This window comes from Dasypus novemcinctus, chromosome 2 (genome assembly GCF_030445035.2).
Source record: "Dasypus novemcinctus isolate mDasNov1 chromosome 2, mDasNov1.1.hap2, whole genome shotgun sequence".
NCBI classification, from domain to species: Eukaryota; Metazoa; Chordata; class Mammalia; order Cingulata; family Dasypodidae; genus Dasypus; species Dasypus novemcinctus.
Genome location: NC_080674.1, coordinates 123,005,611 through 123,023,348, shown reverse-complemented (window position 1 = coordinate 123,023,348; position 17,738 = coordinate 123,005,611).

The following is a 17,738-nucleotide window of genomic DNA, read 5'->3' as shown; positions in this document are numbered from 1 at the left end:
GATTGGAATCTCATAAAGAAGGAGAAAAGGCTCAAATGGAAATTATTGGGACATATGGAAAAATAGATTATAGACTTTGGGCCTTATATCAATATTAAAATTATTTAATTTGATAATTGCACTTAAGGTGGTTACATAAGTGTTTATCTTTTTTTTAGGAAATGTACATGGCATACACATATTCAAGGACCATGATATATACAACCTACACACGAGTTCAGAAAATGGGTTGATAAATAGAAAGATAAATGGGTAGAGCAATAGGTGGATAGATAGCATGATATGGCAATTTTGGCAAAATGTTAAAATTGGTGGAATTGGTTATCTAGAGAGATGGGGCATATTGGGATTCTCCCTATGGGCTTTGTATCATTTTTATAACTGTCCTGTAAGTTTTAAAATTTTTAAATAAAATGTTTTAAAAGAATAAAAGCTATCTTGACACATATACTTTGGGTACCACTCTGTCAAGATTTCTTTTTTACCTATAGAAACTTAAAATTTATTAATTTTTTATACCTAAACATCTTTATATTATTCCTTACCAGAATTATATTATTATTTTCAAAGGAACTTTAGATTACATAAATGACACATAAAAAATATGTGATTCCCATATGCCCCACTCCCTTGCCTCCCCACACTTTCCCACGTTAACAGCATCCTTTATTAGTGTGGTATGTTTTTACACTTGATGAACACATTGACACATTGCTACTAACCATAGACAACAGTTTACATTATAGTTTACACTGTTTCACACAATTTTGTACGTTATGACAAAATATACAAAGGTCTGTATCAGTCACAGCAATGTCATGCAGGACAACTCCAATGTCCCAAAAATGTCCCTATTTTATACCTATTCTTCCCTCTTCCATCCCTCATAACCTCTGATGGCCACTGCCTTTATATCAATGATAAGCATTCTTCCATTGCTAGAATAAAAACTCTACAGTAGACTAGTCATAAGTATAAATTAGTCCACTATTCATTTCCCAATCTTGAGGATTTGGGGATAGTGATGCTCACTGTGCTTCTAATTGAGAGGGAGCTAAGATCTTATGGGGCAGATGGAGGGAACTCTCTTGCTTGCAGTTGCAGACATTCTGATACTTGGGATGGGCATTGTACATCATCATCTCCTTCTTAGTTGTCTTCGGTGAGTCCAATGAACTGGAGTGTAGGTGTTGCAACTCTACTGAAATTCAGGGCTCACTGGCACATAGATGGACCAAAGATTTAAGTCTCTGAGACACATATTTATCCAATATAGTGCAAATTATAGGTTCAATTAAAAAGGGCAGAAGAGCCATGTGTAGAGAACCTATAAATGAGTCTAACTCTTACACTGGTGAGCATAAATTCAGGTCCACTGACAGGTGCCAAACTCCTAACCTGTCTGCCCTGCTTATAGTTTCTGGATCTTTAGAGTCCTCAGGAGCCCCAATATTTGAAGCACTCTTGCATAAGCATAACCTTTGGACAGACATCCCAACTCACTTTGAAATCTCTTAGCCATAAAACCTCATTTGTATCTATCATTTCCCTATTTTTCCTGATGCATCACTGGATGGTGCTTGGTAATAATCCCTGTATGCCAGACAGACTCATCCCCAGGAGTCATGTCCCATGCCAGGGGGAAGATAGTGCACTTGTATGCTGAGTTTGGCTTAGAGAGAGGCCACATTTGAACAGCAAGGAGGCTTTCAGGTAGTAACTATTAGGCAGTAGATAATGCTAGGCTGTTTCAATTTCACAAGAAAAGGCTCCTAAGTACAATCATCAATATCAAAGGCCTGGTGAAATGGTCTGTCTTCCTTCATCAGGCACTGTCCTTGCACTGGGGCGATTCTTGCTTTCCTATTAGAGAATATAGCAGAACTCCCCAGGATGGGAATTCAATATTCTTTCAATTATTGTATGGATCTCCACCCACTGAGACAATGCCTCATGAATACTTGAACATATTGATACGTGCTAGAGACATGCACCAGGTGAATCCCTTTCCTTACATCCCCCCATCAAAGACACCCCACACCAGTGATCCTCCCCTGTCAGTGTTGTGCTTCTGTGATCCAAAGCCTCTCCAAAAGTGATGCCAACAAAAGAACCAAATAAAATTAATAAGAAAATGAAATAATAGTTTTAAAAATAAAAAACAAAGAATATTTTTTAAAAATTGAAATGATAAAAAAATTGTATACATTGTGTCTTGCATCATTGTAATACTACATTCCCACCATGAGCTGGTAAGTGTTCCCTTAACTCCACATCCTCTCTAACAATTGTTGTCCTCTGTTTTTTTTTTAAATAAATGTCAGTCTAATGGGGGAAAGTATCTCTTTGTAGTTTTTATTTGCATTTCCCTAATAGCTAGTGATGTTGAGCATCTTTTCACATGCTTTTTAGTCATTTGTATTTCTTCTTTGGATAAGTGTTTGGATAAGTCACTTGTCCATTTTTTAAATGGGTTGTCTTTTTATTTTCAAGATGTAGGATCTCTTCACATATGCTGTATATTAGGCCCTGATCAGATAGATGGTTCCCAAATATGTTCTCCTATTGAGTAGGCTTTCTTTTCACTTTTTTGACAAACTCTTTTGAAGAATAACAGTTTTTAATTTTGAGGGAGTCATATTTATCTATTTTTTTTTTTCATTGCTCATGCTTTGGGTGTAAAGTTTATGAAACCATTTCCTACTACAAGATCTCATAGATGCTTCCCTACATTATCTTCCAGGAGCTTTATGGAATTGGTTCTTATATTTAGATCTTTGCTCTATCTTGAGTTAAATTTTTGTATAAGGCATGAGATGGTGATTTTCTCCCATACTTTTGGATATGGTTATCCAGGTCTCTAAGTGCTATTTGTTGAAGAGGCCATTCTATCCCAGTTGAGTGGGCTTAGTGACCTTGCCAAATATTGGCTGACAATAAATATGAAATTTCTATCGGAACTCTCAGTTCTATTCCATTGGTCAGTATGTCTATCCATGAGCCAATACCATAGAGTTTTGACCAATATAGCTTTGTAGTATGTTTTAAAGTCATGTAGTGTGATTCCTCTAATTTCATTTTTCTTTTCAGTATGCCTTTGGTTATTTGGGACACTTTGCCTTTCAAAATAAATTTAAAAAATCAGTAAAAAATACTGTTTATTTTCCCATTGGGATTGCATTAAATCTGTAAATCAATTTGAGTGGGACAGACATTGTCATGATTTTTAGTCTTCCTATCCACAAACAGGGAATATTCTTCCATTTATTTAGGTTTTCTTTGATTTCCTTTAACTATGTTGTGTAGTTTTCTGTGTACAAGTCCTCTACATCATTAGTTAAGTTTAATGCTAGTTATTTGTGTTTTTTTAGTTGCTATTGTAAAATGGATTTTTTTCTTGATTTCCTCCATAGATTGCTCATTATTGGTGTACAGAAATGCTACTAATTTTTGCACATTAATCTTGTAACCTGCCACTTTACTGAATTCATGTATCAACTTGAGAAGTTTTGCTGTAGATTTCTCAGGGCTTTCAAAGCATAGGATCATGTCATGCAAATAGTGAAATTTTTACTTTTTCCTTTCCTTTTTGGATGCTTTTTGTATCTATTCCTTGTCTAAGCGCTTGAGCAAGTACTTCTAATACAATGTTTAATAAGAGCAGTGACAGTGGGCACACTTGTCTGGTTCCATGTCTTAGAGGGAAAGCTTTTAACATTTCATCACTGAATATGATGTGAGCTGTATATTTAACCTTTGTCATGTTGAGGAAGTTTCCTTCTATTACCGGTTTTTAAAGTGTTTTTATTAGGAAATAGTGCTGTATTTTGTCAAATGCTTTTTCTGCATCGATAGAGATGATCATGTAATTTTTTTTGTTTTGATCTGTTAATGTAGTGTATTGCACTGATTGATTTTCTTATGTTGAACCATCCTTGCATATCAGGGATTAAACATAATTGACCATGATGTATAATTCATTTGATATGTTATTGAATATGATTAGCAATTATTTTATTGAGGATTTTAGTATCTAGGTTCATTAGAGAGATTGGTCTATAGTGTTCCTTTCTTGTAGCGTCTTTGTGTGTCTTTATTATTAGGGTGATATTGGCATCATAGGATAAGTTAGTGTTCCATTCTTTCTATTTTTTGGAAGAATTTAAGTAGGATTGGTATTAGTTCTTTCCAGAATGATTAGTAGAATTCACCTGTGAAGCCATCTTGTCCTGGGCTCTTCCTATTTGTAAGGTTTATGCTGACTGCTTCATTGTCATTACTTGTGATTGTTCTGTTGAGTTCATCAATTTCTTCTTTCAGCAGTGTAGGCTACTTGTGTGCTTCTAGAATTTTCATCTAAATTATCCATCTTCTTGGCATACAATTTTTCATAGTACCTCTTATGATATTCCTTATTTCTGTGGGGTTAGTGGTGATATCCCCTTCCTTGTTTCTTATATTACGTATTTGCATCTTCTGCCTTTTTTTCTGTTGGTCTAGCTTAGGGTTTGCCAATTCTATGAAGCTTCTCAAAGAACCAGCTTTTGGTTCTATTAATTTTTTCCAGTGTTTTCTTACTTTCAATTTCATTTCCCTCTGCTCAAATCTTTGTTACTTCCTTCTTTCTAATTGCTTTGAGATTAGTTTGTTGTTCTTTTTCTAATTCCTCCTGGAGTGTAGTTACATCTTTGATTTTTGCTCTCTTCTTTTTTTTTTAAAGATGCATAAAATGATTTATTAATATAACAGAATAATACAATTATGCAAATAAATGTGCTATATTTACTTTTATCAGGGTAATTGAAATTATAAGATTGAGTGAGAAAGGTTACATGCAGTAATAAAATACGAAATGCATTAAACCATATATTTTTAAATATTAAAATTATAGTGACATACAAATATGTAGAAAAAGATTTAATTTATATGAGTAAATAAATATGTCAATTTTGGGATAGTTCTTACCCTTGGGGAAAGTAAAAGACAAAGAAATGGCAGTCTGTATGTATTTGTTTTTTGTTGCTTTTTTTTAATTTTTAATTTTTAATTGAAGTATATCAATCATACATAAACATGCATAAACAATAAGTGTATAGTAAAGATTGTGAATTTACAAAATAAACATACATAACATAACACAAGGGTCTCATACATCACCCCTCCACCAACTCTTTGTATTTTTGAACTTGCAAAACAATCATACAGATGTGTAGATTTCCCACACCCAGGTGGAACATTTGTTACAGATTATGAAACAATATCATCAGACTATTACCACCAATCATGGTTCATAGTATAAATTTGGCACACTTTTTCCATACACCTCCATTATCAACACCTGCAATAGTGACGTACATCTGCTCTAGATAACAGAAGTACTCTCTTGCATTTGTACCCTTAACCACAATTCTCAACCGCCTCTGGTTTCACTGTTTTATTCAGTCTCTAGATTATTCTTTACTTTCTTTCTATTGACATTTACTTCCCCAGACTAACTTTTTCAGTCACAATCCCATTTATAAACCAGTTGTTACTCACTATAATGTATTACTATCAACTCTATCCAGCTCCACACTTTTACAGTCAAGTTAATGAAAACTTTTACATACATTAAGCATCCATAATTCTTCTCAACCTTCCTCTTATCTCCTAATAACCTATACTCTAGGTTATAATTCCATGTGTTTAATATTTTATTTAGTTCATGTTAATGACACTATGTGATATCTGTCCTTTTGTGTCTGGCTTACTTCACTTAGTAGAATGTCTTCAGACTCATCCATGTTATCACATATGTCCCAATTTCATTTCTTACTGTAGCATAATATTCCATCATATGTATATACCACATTTTGTTTATCCATTCATTGGTGGATGGACACTTGTGTTGTTTCCCATCTTTTGGCAATTGTGAACAGTGCCGCTATGAATATTGGTATGCAGATGTCTGTTCATGTCATAGTTTTTAGTTCTTCTGGATATATTCTTAGTAGAGGAATTGCTGGATCATATGGCAGTTCTATATTTAGCTTCCTGAGGATCTCTCTTCTTTTTTAATATAAGCATTTATGTCTATAAATTTCCCTCTCAGTCCTGCTTTTGCTGTATCCCATATGTTTTGGTATGTTGTATTGTCATTTTCACTCATTTCAAGGTAGTCACTGATTTCACAATTTCCTCCTGATCCACTGATTGTCTAAGAGTGTGTTGTTTAACTTCCATATCTTTGTGCCCAATTTCCTTCTCTGTCCCTTACTGATTTCCAGCTTCATTCCACTGTGGTCAGAGAAATCTTTCTGAATTTCTGAATTTCTTGAGAATTTTTCTGTGTCCTAACATGTTGTAGTAGTCAGCCAAAGGGGTGTTGATGCAAAATACCAGAAATCTGTTGGGTTTTTTAAAGGGTATTTATTTGCAGTAGAAGTTTATAGTTACCAGGCCATAAAGCATAAGTTACTTCCCTCACTGAAGTCTGTTGCCATGTGTTGGAGCAAGATGGCTGCTGATGTCTGCAAGGATTCAGCCTCCCTCTTCCTCTTAAGTCTCCATGGTCCCAGCTTCTTCCAATATCAGCTGTAGGCTGGATAAGTCTCGTCTCTCTCCTAGGGCTCTTTCTCTCTGGACTCAGTTGCTCTGTTTTCTCCAAAAGGTCAGCTGTAGACTATCAGGCTCTCTCTCTTTCTGGGGCTTCTGCCATATCTATGGAGCTGTCTCTATTCCTTTGTGTTCTCCTGTGTATTTACTTCCCAGGGCTCCAGTATAAAAAACAAAACAAAACAAAACAAAAAAAAACTCCAGCATCAAAACTCTAAAGTCTGTCCTCTGCCATGTCTTTTCTCTGTGAGTTGCCACTCACCAAGGAACTCAAGGTCCTTCTGATATGGCCCAACCAAAGCCCTAATCATAATTTAATCAAGTAAAGTAAAATCTCTGAACTTAATACAATCTAATATGCTCAGAGGAACAGACCACTTTACAAACATAATCTAATATCTATTTTTGGAATTCATAAACAATACCAAATTGCTACACATGTGGTCCCTCCTAGAGAATGATACATGTGTGTAGAGAAGAATGTATATCCCAGTATATTGGGGTGTAATATTCTGTATATGTCTATCTGGTCTAGATCCTCTAATGTATTATTTAAGGTCCTGTTTCTTTACTGATCTTCTGTCAAGATATTCTAATGGTGATAATGATGTATTAAAGTCTCCCCCTATAATTGTAGAGGTATCTATTTCTCCACTTAGTTTTTCCAATGTTTGCCTCATATATTTTGAGGTGCCCTTGTTAGGTGCATAAATATTTATGACTGTTCTTTCTTCTTGATAAATTACCCCATTTACTAATATGTAGCATCTTTCTTTGTCTCTTATAATAGTTTTGAATTTAAAGACTATTTTGTTCAATATTACTATAGCTACTTCTGCCCTTTTTTGGACATTATTTGCATGTAAAATTGTTTTCCAACCATTCACTTGCAACCTCCTTGCATCTCTGGGTCTAAGGTGAGTTTATTATAGACAGCATGTAGATGGGTTGTATTTTCTTATTCATTCTGTCAATCTTTGTCTCTTGATTGGAGAGTTTAATCCATTAACATTCAATGTTATTACTGTCAAGGCATTACTTACATTAGCCATATTTTCTTTAGGTTTATATATGCCATGTTGCTTTTATTTCTCTTTTTATCTTTTTAGTCATCCCTACTAATAATATTCATTCCTACACTATCCTCCTACCCTCTCTTTCCTGGTTTTTTTTTTTTTTTCCTTTCAACCTGCAGAACTCCCTTCAGTATTTCCTGAAGGGCAGAATTCTTGTTGATAAACCTTTAATTTCTGTTTTTCTGTAAATATTTTGAACTCTCTCTCATTTTTGAATGCCATCTTGTCTGGATAGAGAATTCTTGGCTAGGTTTTTTTTTTTTTTTTCATTTAGCATCTTCACTATGTCATACCACTGCCTTTGCCTCCACAGTTTCAGATAAGAAATCACCACTCAATCTTATCAAGCTTCCTTTGTATGTGATGGATCTCTTTTCTCTTGCTGCTTTCAGTATTTTCTCTTTTTATAGAGCATTAGAAAGTTTGATAAGAATATGTCTTGTGGTAGGTCTGTTAGGATTTATACTGTTTGGGGTACACTGCACTTCCTGGGCATATATGTCCATGTCCCTCAAAACAGTTGGAAATTTTCAGCCACTATTTCCTCCAACATTCCTTCTGCCCCCTTTCCCTTCTCTTCTCCCTCTGGGATGCCTGTAATGCATATGTGTTTGTATTTTGTGTTGTCTATTCAAATCCCTAAGTCTCTCCTAGATTTTTTTCTATCTTTTTATCTATCTGTTCTACTATCTGTCTGTTTTCAGATATACTTTCTTCAACATCACTGGTTTTTTCCTCTGCTTGTTCAAGTCTGCTGTTATCTACATCCAGGGCATTTTGATTTCTTGCATTATGCAATTCCTCACCATCATATCCGTTATCTTTTTATGTATGTTTACAATTTCTGCAGTCTGTTCTCTCAGTGTTCTTAATATTCTTAATCTCTTCCTTCACTTCATTAAGTTGATTCATGATATTCTTTTGGACATCCCTGATTAGTTGTTCCATGTTTCACATCTCCTCCTGCTTTTAGTTTATTCCTTATTCTGGGCCATGTTTTCCTGTTTGTTAGAATGGCTTGTAATTTTTTGTTGGTGTCTAGGCATCTGTGTATCCTGATGGGCTTATTAGGTTGGTTAGCTTCTTTTTCTCTCAAGGTTTTGTTGTTGCTGTTGGGGGGGATAACTTTCCTTTTTTTTTTTTTTTTTTTTTTTTAATTTTTTTATTTTTTATTGACTTTGTAATAATATTACATTAAAAATATATATGTGAGGTCCCATTCAACCCCACCCCCCCCACCCCCCCTCTCCCCCCCCCCCAACAACACTCGTTCCCATCATCATGACACATCCATTGGATTTGGTAAGTACATCTTTGGGCACCTCTGCACCTCATATACATTGGTTCACATCATGGCCCATACTCTCCTCTATTCCATCATGTAGGCCCTGTGAGGATTTACAATGTCCGGTGATTACCTCTGAAGCACCATCCAGGGCAGCTCCATGTCCCGAAGACGCCTCCACCTCTCATCTCTTCCTGCCTTTCCCCATACCCTTTGTCCATTATGTCCACTTTTCCCAATCCAATGCCACCTCTTCTATGTGGACACTGGATTGGTTGTGTCCATTGCACCTTTATGTCAAGAGGAGGCTCAGATTCCACCTGGATGCTGGATGCAATCCTCCCATTTTCAGTTGTAATCACTCTAGGCTCCATGGTGTGGTGGTTGTCCTTCTTCACCTCCATCTTAGCTGAGTGTGGTTAAGTCCAATAAATCAGATTGTAGGTGCTGGAGTCTGTTGAGGCTCAGGATCTGGCTATCACATTGTCAGTCCAGAGATTCAAATCCCCTAAATATATCTTAAACCCCAACATTAACTGCACCTCCAGCACATTAGCATGAAAGTCTTATGAAGGGAGATCCCATCTGAGTCCAGATTCATCACACATAAACACCATTTCCAAAGAGGGGCCATCTGCCCTGGTAGTTAACCCCATCGGCCATGACCATAACTCCCATGGGTCTCTTTAGCCCTCAATGGAACCAATATCTGGGGGTTGTATCTGCTTTATCTGTCTCTCTGACTCTGCTCAGTTGTGCATGAGGGCAAACCTTCTGCCAGCCTCCAGACTCTTTTTTAGAAACTCGTAGCCATATAAACTCATTTCTCCTTTCCATTTCCCCCTTACTTTAGGTCAAACAGCATTTTAAAGTCATGGTATTTTATGTAGACATGGATATTCTGCTGATCCGCATTGAACCTTCCGTATAAGGTCATTTTCCAGTTGCATCATCAGTTGGTAGTTGATAGTGGTCCCTCGTTGCCAGGGAGGCTCATCCCCGGGTGTCATGTCCCACGCTGGGGGGAAGGCATTGCATTTACATGCTGAGTTTGGCTTCGAGACTGGCCACATTTGAGTAACATGAAGGCTGACAGAAGGAAATTCCCAGGCACAAAGTTGCTCTAGGCCTTGTTATTATTTTGGGTTTATCAGCTCACAAGCATAGTCATTAGTATCAGGGGCTCACTGTTGAACCCTCACTCCCTCCCGGTCCCCACCACTGTACCTGGGAGACTGTCGCTGCTCCCCTAGGGACCACGACAGAGCACCACTGGCCAGGAACCCAGTACCCCCCCTACTGTGGTTTTTAATTGTTGCCACTATGAGTATATCCAAACATTACCATGCACCCTGGACATATGTTCTGTACAGCTCCCTGTCAGTCATATATCACCTGTCATTGGTATCCCATACCAGTATCCCTCCATTGCCATTGTTGAAACACTCTGTGATCCAGAACTCCCCGAAATTTGAAGCCCAATATAATGTCATGGTCCCTTACTAGGGAATGGCATATAGCGATGAGTTTAAAGGATAGATAAAGAACTTGGATAAAGTTAGATAAAGAACTTAGATAAAGAATGTTGACTTGAAAAAATTCCACATCCTATTTTTTTCTTTTTCCCCCCCCCCCCCCCTAATTATTCAGCTTTTCTTCACAGGAGTCCTAGACCACAGCAATGTATATATATAATATACAGCACTCCGACACATCCACCAGAAAACCTTTTCCCTTCCACAGTGATACTCTTACACCCTATTCATATCATATTTACTTAAAGTGATGTACAGAGTCTGAGACATTAGCTTTCTAACAAGGTGACATCTGTGTTTACATTATGGTGCATACTTTAGGATACACAGTTCTTTACATTTTTAGTTATCCTATGTTTTACATTATGGTTTACATTATCAGTCTGTCATCTCCTATATGTTATGGTGTAATATTACATGTTTTATATCCATCCTTGTGTACTCTCAAGAAACTCCTCTCTTACCCCCCATTTACTTTGGTTCCACACATTTAACGTCCATTTTCCCTTCCACCTTGGTGCCCTCAGTGATAGCCAACCTCCGTTTCCTGAGGAGCCACTTCCAGAGAAAGATGGAATAGTGTTCAGGGCCTAACTTGCTCAACTGCCCCAATGCCCTGGGAGCCACCCTTTCTCTCGAGGGATACAGTTCCCTCTATTGGATGGCATTAGTCCTCCCCAGGATGTGGGTCCACCCCCACTCTCACTACTTGGGTTTCTACCCCATGGTGTCACCCACTCTGGCAGAATGAGCATTTAGACATTCCCCAGGAGCCCGTCCTGCATCAGACCCTCCCCTCCGAGCATTCTAAACAGGTAACCCTCTTTATTATATTTTGATATGATTTTCTCGGCATTTTACTCTCCACCAACACCTGACCCTCTCCTGGTTCGTATGCTACCCCTCCCTCCCCCCACTTTTGGGCAACGTTACCCACCCGTCCCTCCCCAGCCACCCTAACTTTCCTTTTTGACATTTGTTTCCTCTTATTTCTATATCCTTGCAGATGTCTGTGTTCCCTTGGAAAAAATATTAGAACCAGAGAAAAAGAAAGAGATGAGAAAAAGAATGATAGTAATAATAATAGAAAAAGTAGTAGAGAAAACATACAAGAGCTAGGAAAATAAGCAATATGAATAAAATTCATTAAAAATACAGAAGAATAAGACTAAAGCAAGTTGGAATAGAAAACATGAGATAAGAAACAAAATAGAGAAGAAAAAAAAACAGAATGAATTAAAAAGCCAGAAAGATGAAAAGAGAGGGAAAGAGATAAGAGAGAGAATTTTTTTTAAATGGAGGCCAACAAGAAGAGGTGGAATGAAAGAAAAGCAACAGAAGACAGAAGAAGGAAAGAAGAAATAAAGTAGGTAGAAAAATTAAGTAAAAGGAACAAAAAGGGGAAAAAGGGTGGGGGGGGGGAGAACAAACAAAACAACAATGAAAACAACCAGGAAAAAAAGCCTCCCCTCTTAGGCCCCTAAGGAGTGTCTCAGACTGTCAGGACTCATCAAGTAATCACCCTGCAGACTGTGCTATGCAGGTGATGTACCTAGTTTTAATGAATAAAATAAAGACAAAAAAAGACAAAAAAGGAATCAATAAAATATAAAAAATTACAGAATCAAGAAGACCTAAAATAAGAAAAAAAATCTGTCAATACATTCCAGCTGTGTGCCTGATAATCAAGTGGATTCCCTTCTCTTAGGCAGTACTGGGAACTGAGCTAGGAACTTTGTTTATGTGAGGCAAGAATTCCTCCACTCTGCTACCTCACCTCCACAGTTAAGTAGCTTCTGAAATCTTATCTGGGTCTTCCTGCCCTGTTCCCTCAGGACAGTTGGTTTCCTAAAGGTTTGCCAAGCCTGGCTGGTTAGGCTCCTGCCTCAACCCCCTCACTGACCTAGCTCCTCTCTCTCCCAGGGCTGCTGGGTCTGACAGCCTTCTTGTTGAGATCTCCCTCACCTCTCCCTGGGGCTACCTCAGTGCAGATTCAGCTGGCCAAACTAACTGAAAAGAAACCACTCTCCACCCTCTGCCCGACCCCTCTTCTTCCCAGGGAATGCTCCTTCCCACTCTGCTGGTTGCAGTGAACCAGGGGTTTTACAAAGGTTACTTGCCATTTCCAGCCACAGGGGCAAGTAATTCATGATTTTCCTTTGGCTTCTTTATCTGTCAGTACCTTCTGGATGATGCATAGCACTTTCCTATTCTATAGATTCCCAAAGCAGCAACCGCTGATAGGATTTTGCCCTTTCTCCATTTTTGTGTGTGAGAGAGTTGAGGTCTGCCTAGCTAGTCTGACACCATCTTCCTGGAAGTCCCCTATTATATTTTTTCTATGCAAATGTATTTATTATTATAATGTTGCACAGGCAGGGTAGCTAAAAATTTTTTTAAAGCTTTATAAATCGAGAAGTACCAGGAGAAAAGCACATAAACTAATGAAATGAAAGATTAATACTTTAGAGGGTCACAAAGATGTAAGAAAGTTGAATACTAAGAAGACTTGAAATGCAACAAGTTTCCAAAGGATGGTTAGTGAAGATTTGTTATCTACTTTATATAGGACAGTTTTCTATGATATTGCTAAGATTGTCACATTTTACAACATCCCCTAAATATGTGTCCCATAGCTAGAAAATTAGATTAGAAAATACTTCTCTACAACAAATTTTTCAATCTTCCCTTACTTCTACCACACCACCTCCTGAAACGCTTTATTTATCCCATTATTTAAGAGATTTTCTTCATCTTAAACCTTCTTAACTTTTAGGTATATACTATCACATGGTAAATAATATGTTCCAGTATATCTAACTCATAAGAATGAATTAGATATACTGGACTTTTTGTGAAATGAATGAAAATTAGATACAGGCAGTTTTATAGAAAGGCTTTGTAGAACACAAAGATTTAGAACTTGGGTGGTGTCAGGCTCAAGGCAAGGTGAGTTTGAGTAAAATTACATTTAGGCTTCTCTATGAGCTTCATGAAGATCTGGACACTCAGGAAGCAGTCAAAGGAAAGGATGCTGAAAGTAGGTATAAGTGTGTAAAAGCGTAACATCGTCAATGTCATAATTAACCTCCAAGCAAGGTCAAGGTAGCTCCGTTCTACAAAACTGGTATGAGTGTCTCATCATTCAGAATTGGTGATAGATATAAAATATTCAATTTAGTTGAACATAAGCAAAATTAAGAAACATACATGATAAATTACTTGTCTTTAAAAGTCAGAAAAAAACATTCTTAGTCTTGCTTATTAATTTTCAAGTCATGATTTGAGGACAGGAGAAGGGAGCATAAATGAAATTATTCTTGAGCTAGTTTTTGGAAATTCTTACTTTTAAGATAAAAAAGGAAGAAAAGGGAAGAATAAGCACAACGACAAGGTGAGGGAAAAGGGCAGACAAAAAGGAGGATTCAGTAAGGGAAAGGCCAAATGTGAGAGTAAGAAACAGCAAAGAAGCAGTGGAGAAGAGGCATGCACAGAAACCCAGTAAAGGTTGTTTTACAGATATTATATGAGGGCCAACTATTACTTAATGATTCTGGCAACTTCCACCATAGCATTCCAAACTTTCCCCTGGATATGTGTGTCCCTCACCTTCACCTTCCTTAGCTACTTTCAGGCTTTTTTCTTAGGTAATAGGATATGGGTCCATAAAAGTGAATGTATGAGAAAGAATAGACACAGAACTTTTTTTTTTCATTAGCCTGCAAAACAATTAAAGTAAATCCCTAGAAAATCCAGATGAGATAAGAGTGAAGATTGGAATGAAGGTTAAGATTCAAAGTAGGACTGTTCACAAAAATAATATAAGCAGCTTGTGGGCATTATCTTTAAAAAGAAGATTTAGTTATAAGTGGAAAGTTTGGATTCCCAAGTCTACGATTTTAAAAGAGTTTGATAAGCATGTTTTTAAGTGATTTTCATGCTTTTTCACACCAATTTCTTAAAATGAATTACCTCATTCTTAATTCAAATATGCAAATTCATTATCTGGAGATCTTAGAAAGAAGCATGTGTGTGAAAATGTTTCCTCATCCCCAGATTCTTAGGCTTTGAGAAAAAACTTGCTGATTTTTTATATTGTCTTTGTGGTGGTTTTAAGCTGTTTGTACCCCAGAAAAACATGATCTTAAATTTAATCCATTCCTATGTGTGGAAACCCATTGGTAATAAGAAATTTTGATGAGGTTACTTCAGTTAAGAAAGTAGAGGCCACCTCAGTCAGGATGGGTCTTAATCCTGCTATTGGATTCTTTTATATGTAGAATGAGATTCAGACAGAGACAAAGCCACAGGAGGCAAAAGGCTGGACATCAGTGGAGCCCAGAAGAGAAGGGAGAGAACAGGAGGTACCAAGATATGACTGCCATGTGACAGAGCCAAGGATTGATGGCAAGAGGAAAGCATTGTCTTGATGATGCCTTGATTTGTTTTTTTTTTTAATTTTTGCCTCAAAACCACAAGCAGTTAAATTTGCATTTTTAACCCAACCCATTTCATGGTACTTACATGAATAGCCTAGGAAACTAAAGCATTCCTCATCACACAGCTGGATTTTAAAACCTGAAAATAATATTAAATAATGATTTTTTTCTCCTACTTTACACATTGTCATATGAAATTTTATGTTCACAGTCTCATTTTCCCAGTCTACTGTAGCAATTAAGACTCTAAAAAATTTTTTTGGTATTCTCTTTATTTGGCTTAAAAATTTTTAAGTTCTCTTTGTTCAATTCCAATGAGGAAACAAACTTCTAACGGTATTAATTTACACTGTTGCTAATGACAACCATTAAACATTTAAGAACATACAGTATTATTGCATATTTAAACAAACTTAATATGCTACAGAGAATTCCAAAAGTATTTCTGTGTTTGGAGATCTCCATTATTTCCATAAGACATATTTATGATTCTCTTTTTATTTTTCATTTTTCCTTTCTCACAAGGTGTCTTTCAATAGCGTTTTTTCAGAACATCTCTGTTAGCTATAAATTTTTTAAAAGTTTATTTTTAACACTTACATTTGTATCCCATTGCATTTATTTTTTTTAAAGATTTACTTTTTTTAAAAGATTTATTTATTTCTCTCCCCTCCCCCCCACCCGAGTTGTCTGTTCTCTGTGTCCATTTGCTGCATGTTCTTTTTGTCTGCTTCTGTTGTTGTCAGCAGCACAGGAATCTGTGTTTCTTTTTGTTGTGTCATCTTGCTGTGTCAGCTCTCCGTGTGTGCAGCACCATTCTTGGGCAAGTTGCAATTTCTTTCGTGCTGGGTGGCTCTCCTTATGGGGTGCACTCCTTATGCGTGGGGCTCCCCCACGCGGGGACACCCCTGCATGGCAGGGCACTCCTTGCACACATCAGCATGGGTCAGCTCCACACGGGTCAAGGAGGCCCGGGGTATGAACTGCAGACCTCCCATGTGGTAGACGGACACCCTATCCACTAGGCCAAGTCTGCCTCCCCCATTGCATTTATAGAACTTTAATCTGTCCAATATAATAAACCTTCTCTTTTAAGTTATATACAGTCATTTCAGGCTGTGAACAGTTGGACAGACATTTCATTCATTCCTCTGGCTAAGCGAGTACAGCTGGGGAAATGGAACCTTTCAGTCATTGAATAGTTTTATAAGAGAAAGATTTGTGGCCTTTAAAAACAGGCTAATTTATTCCATATATAATTATAATGCCATAAACAATCTAAGTACATTTCTTCTGCTACACAGGAAAAAAATAAAACCTTGTGTGAAGAAGAAAGAAGAATAAGAAAAAAACATTAGGAAAAATATCTACAGTTATTTATGCATACCATATTTTTTGAGACTGAGCACTACTTTTACTCAAGGATAATTCCTTTAGGACAAGTTAAATATATCTTATCTGTTTAGTATCACATAACTTCTACAATTATTTATCAAGTAGCAACCTGAATTAATCAGTGGGAATCCAGAGTAAAAAAAAAGACAACGTTCCCACTAAATATCAGTCAGAAATGAGCAGACAATAGATTATTTCAATTGCAGTCTCCACTGAGTTATGGAAGCACAGAAAGTGAGTTAATACAATTTGGGGTGTATGTGGTGCAAAGGTAGATCAGGGAACCATCTCCTAGGATAACTTCTGAGTTGAGTATTAAAGAATGCATAGGAGTAATTTCTGTGGATGATGGTAGAGTAGGGAGTTCCAGGATTCAGTCCTTACACCAAAAACAAGTATTAAACAGGAAAGAATTGTCTGAAACAACTATTTTGAAATTCCAGAGGCCAGAAGAACACTGTACAGCATCTAGGGAAGAGCAGGAGGAAGAGTCTAATAAATTTTGGTAAAGAACTATACTCCCCAGCATGGGACATGATTCCCGGGGATGAACCTCCCTGGTGCTGAGGGATTACTACCAATCACTAGCTAGTGATGCAACTAGAAAAATACTTTGAATAAAAGGGGAATAATGGTAAAGACAAATGAGTTTATATGGCTAAGAGTCTTCAAAAAAGAGTCTGGAGGCCATCAGAGGGGTTGCACTTATGCACGTCTCAGCAGGATCCAAGAGACAGACAAAGTAGATAAACTCCAGGTACTGTTGCTCCTGAGGGCTATGAGAAACTAAGGTTCTATGGTCATGGCAGATGGCTTGGAGTTCAGTGCCTTTTCAGGGAGCCCTACTTTGTAATTTGTGTTTCTGAGTGTGGTAAAGTTGGAATCAGATATGAGCTTTCTATACATGCCCCTTCTGTCACTTTTACTGAACCTGTGGTTGACACTGGGGTTGGTGTATATTGAGGAGACTTGAACCTGGACTGGCCAAGTGCCAGCTGAGCCCTGAGCCTCAGCAGAGTTGCAGCTCCTACTCTCTGGTTCTTTGGACTTACCCAGGTCAGCTAACAGGGAAGTGAAGATGGTCAACCACCACACCAGGGAACCAAGAGTGCCTACAACTGCAAGCAGGAGAATCCCATCCATCAACTATATGGGATCTAAGCCCCCTCTCAATTTAGAGGTGGAGTGGACATCACCATCCCAGGATACACAGGATGGAGGAATCAAATATGGATTAGAGTGACCTTACTGGTATTCTACTATAGAACTATTGTGACTCTAGCAATGGAAGATATTGTATCATTGATGTGGAGACAGTGGCCAAGGTAGTTGCTGAGGGAAGGGAGAGGGAAGAAGAGATGCGATGTGGGGGCATTTTGGGGACTTGAAGTTGTCCTAAATGATATTACAGGGA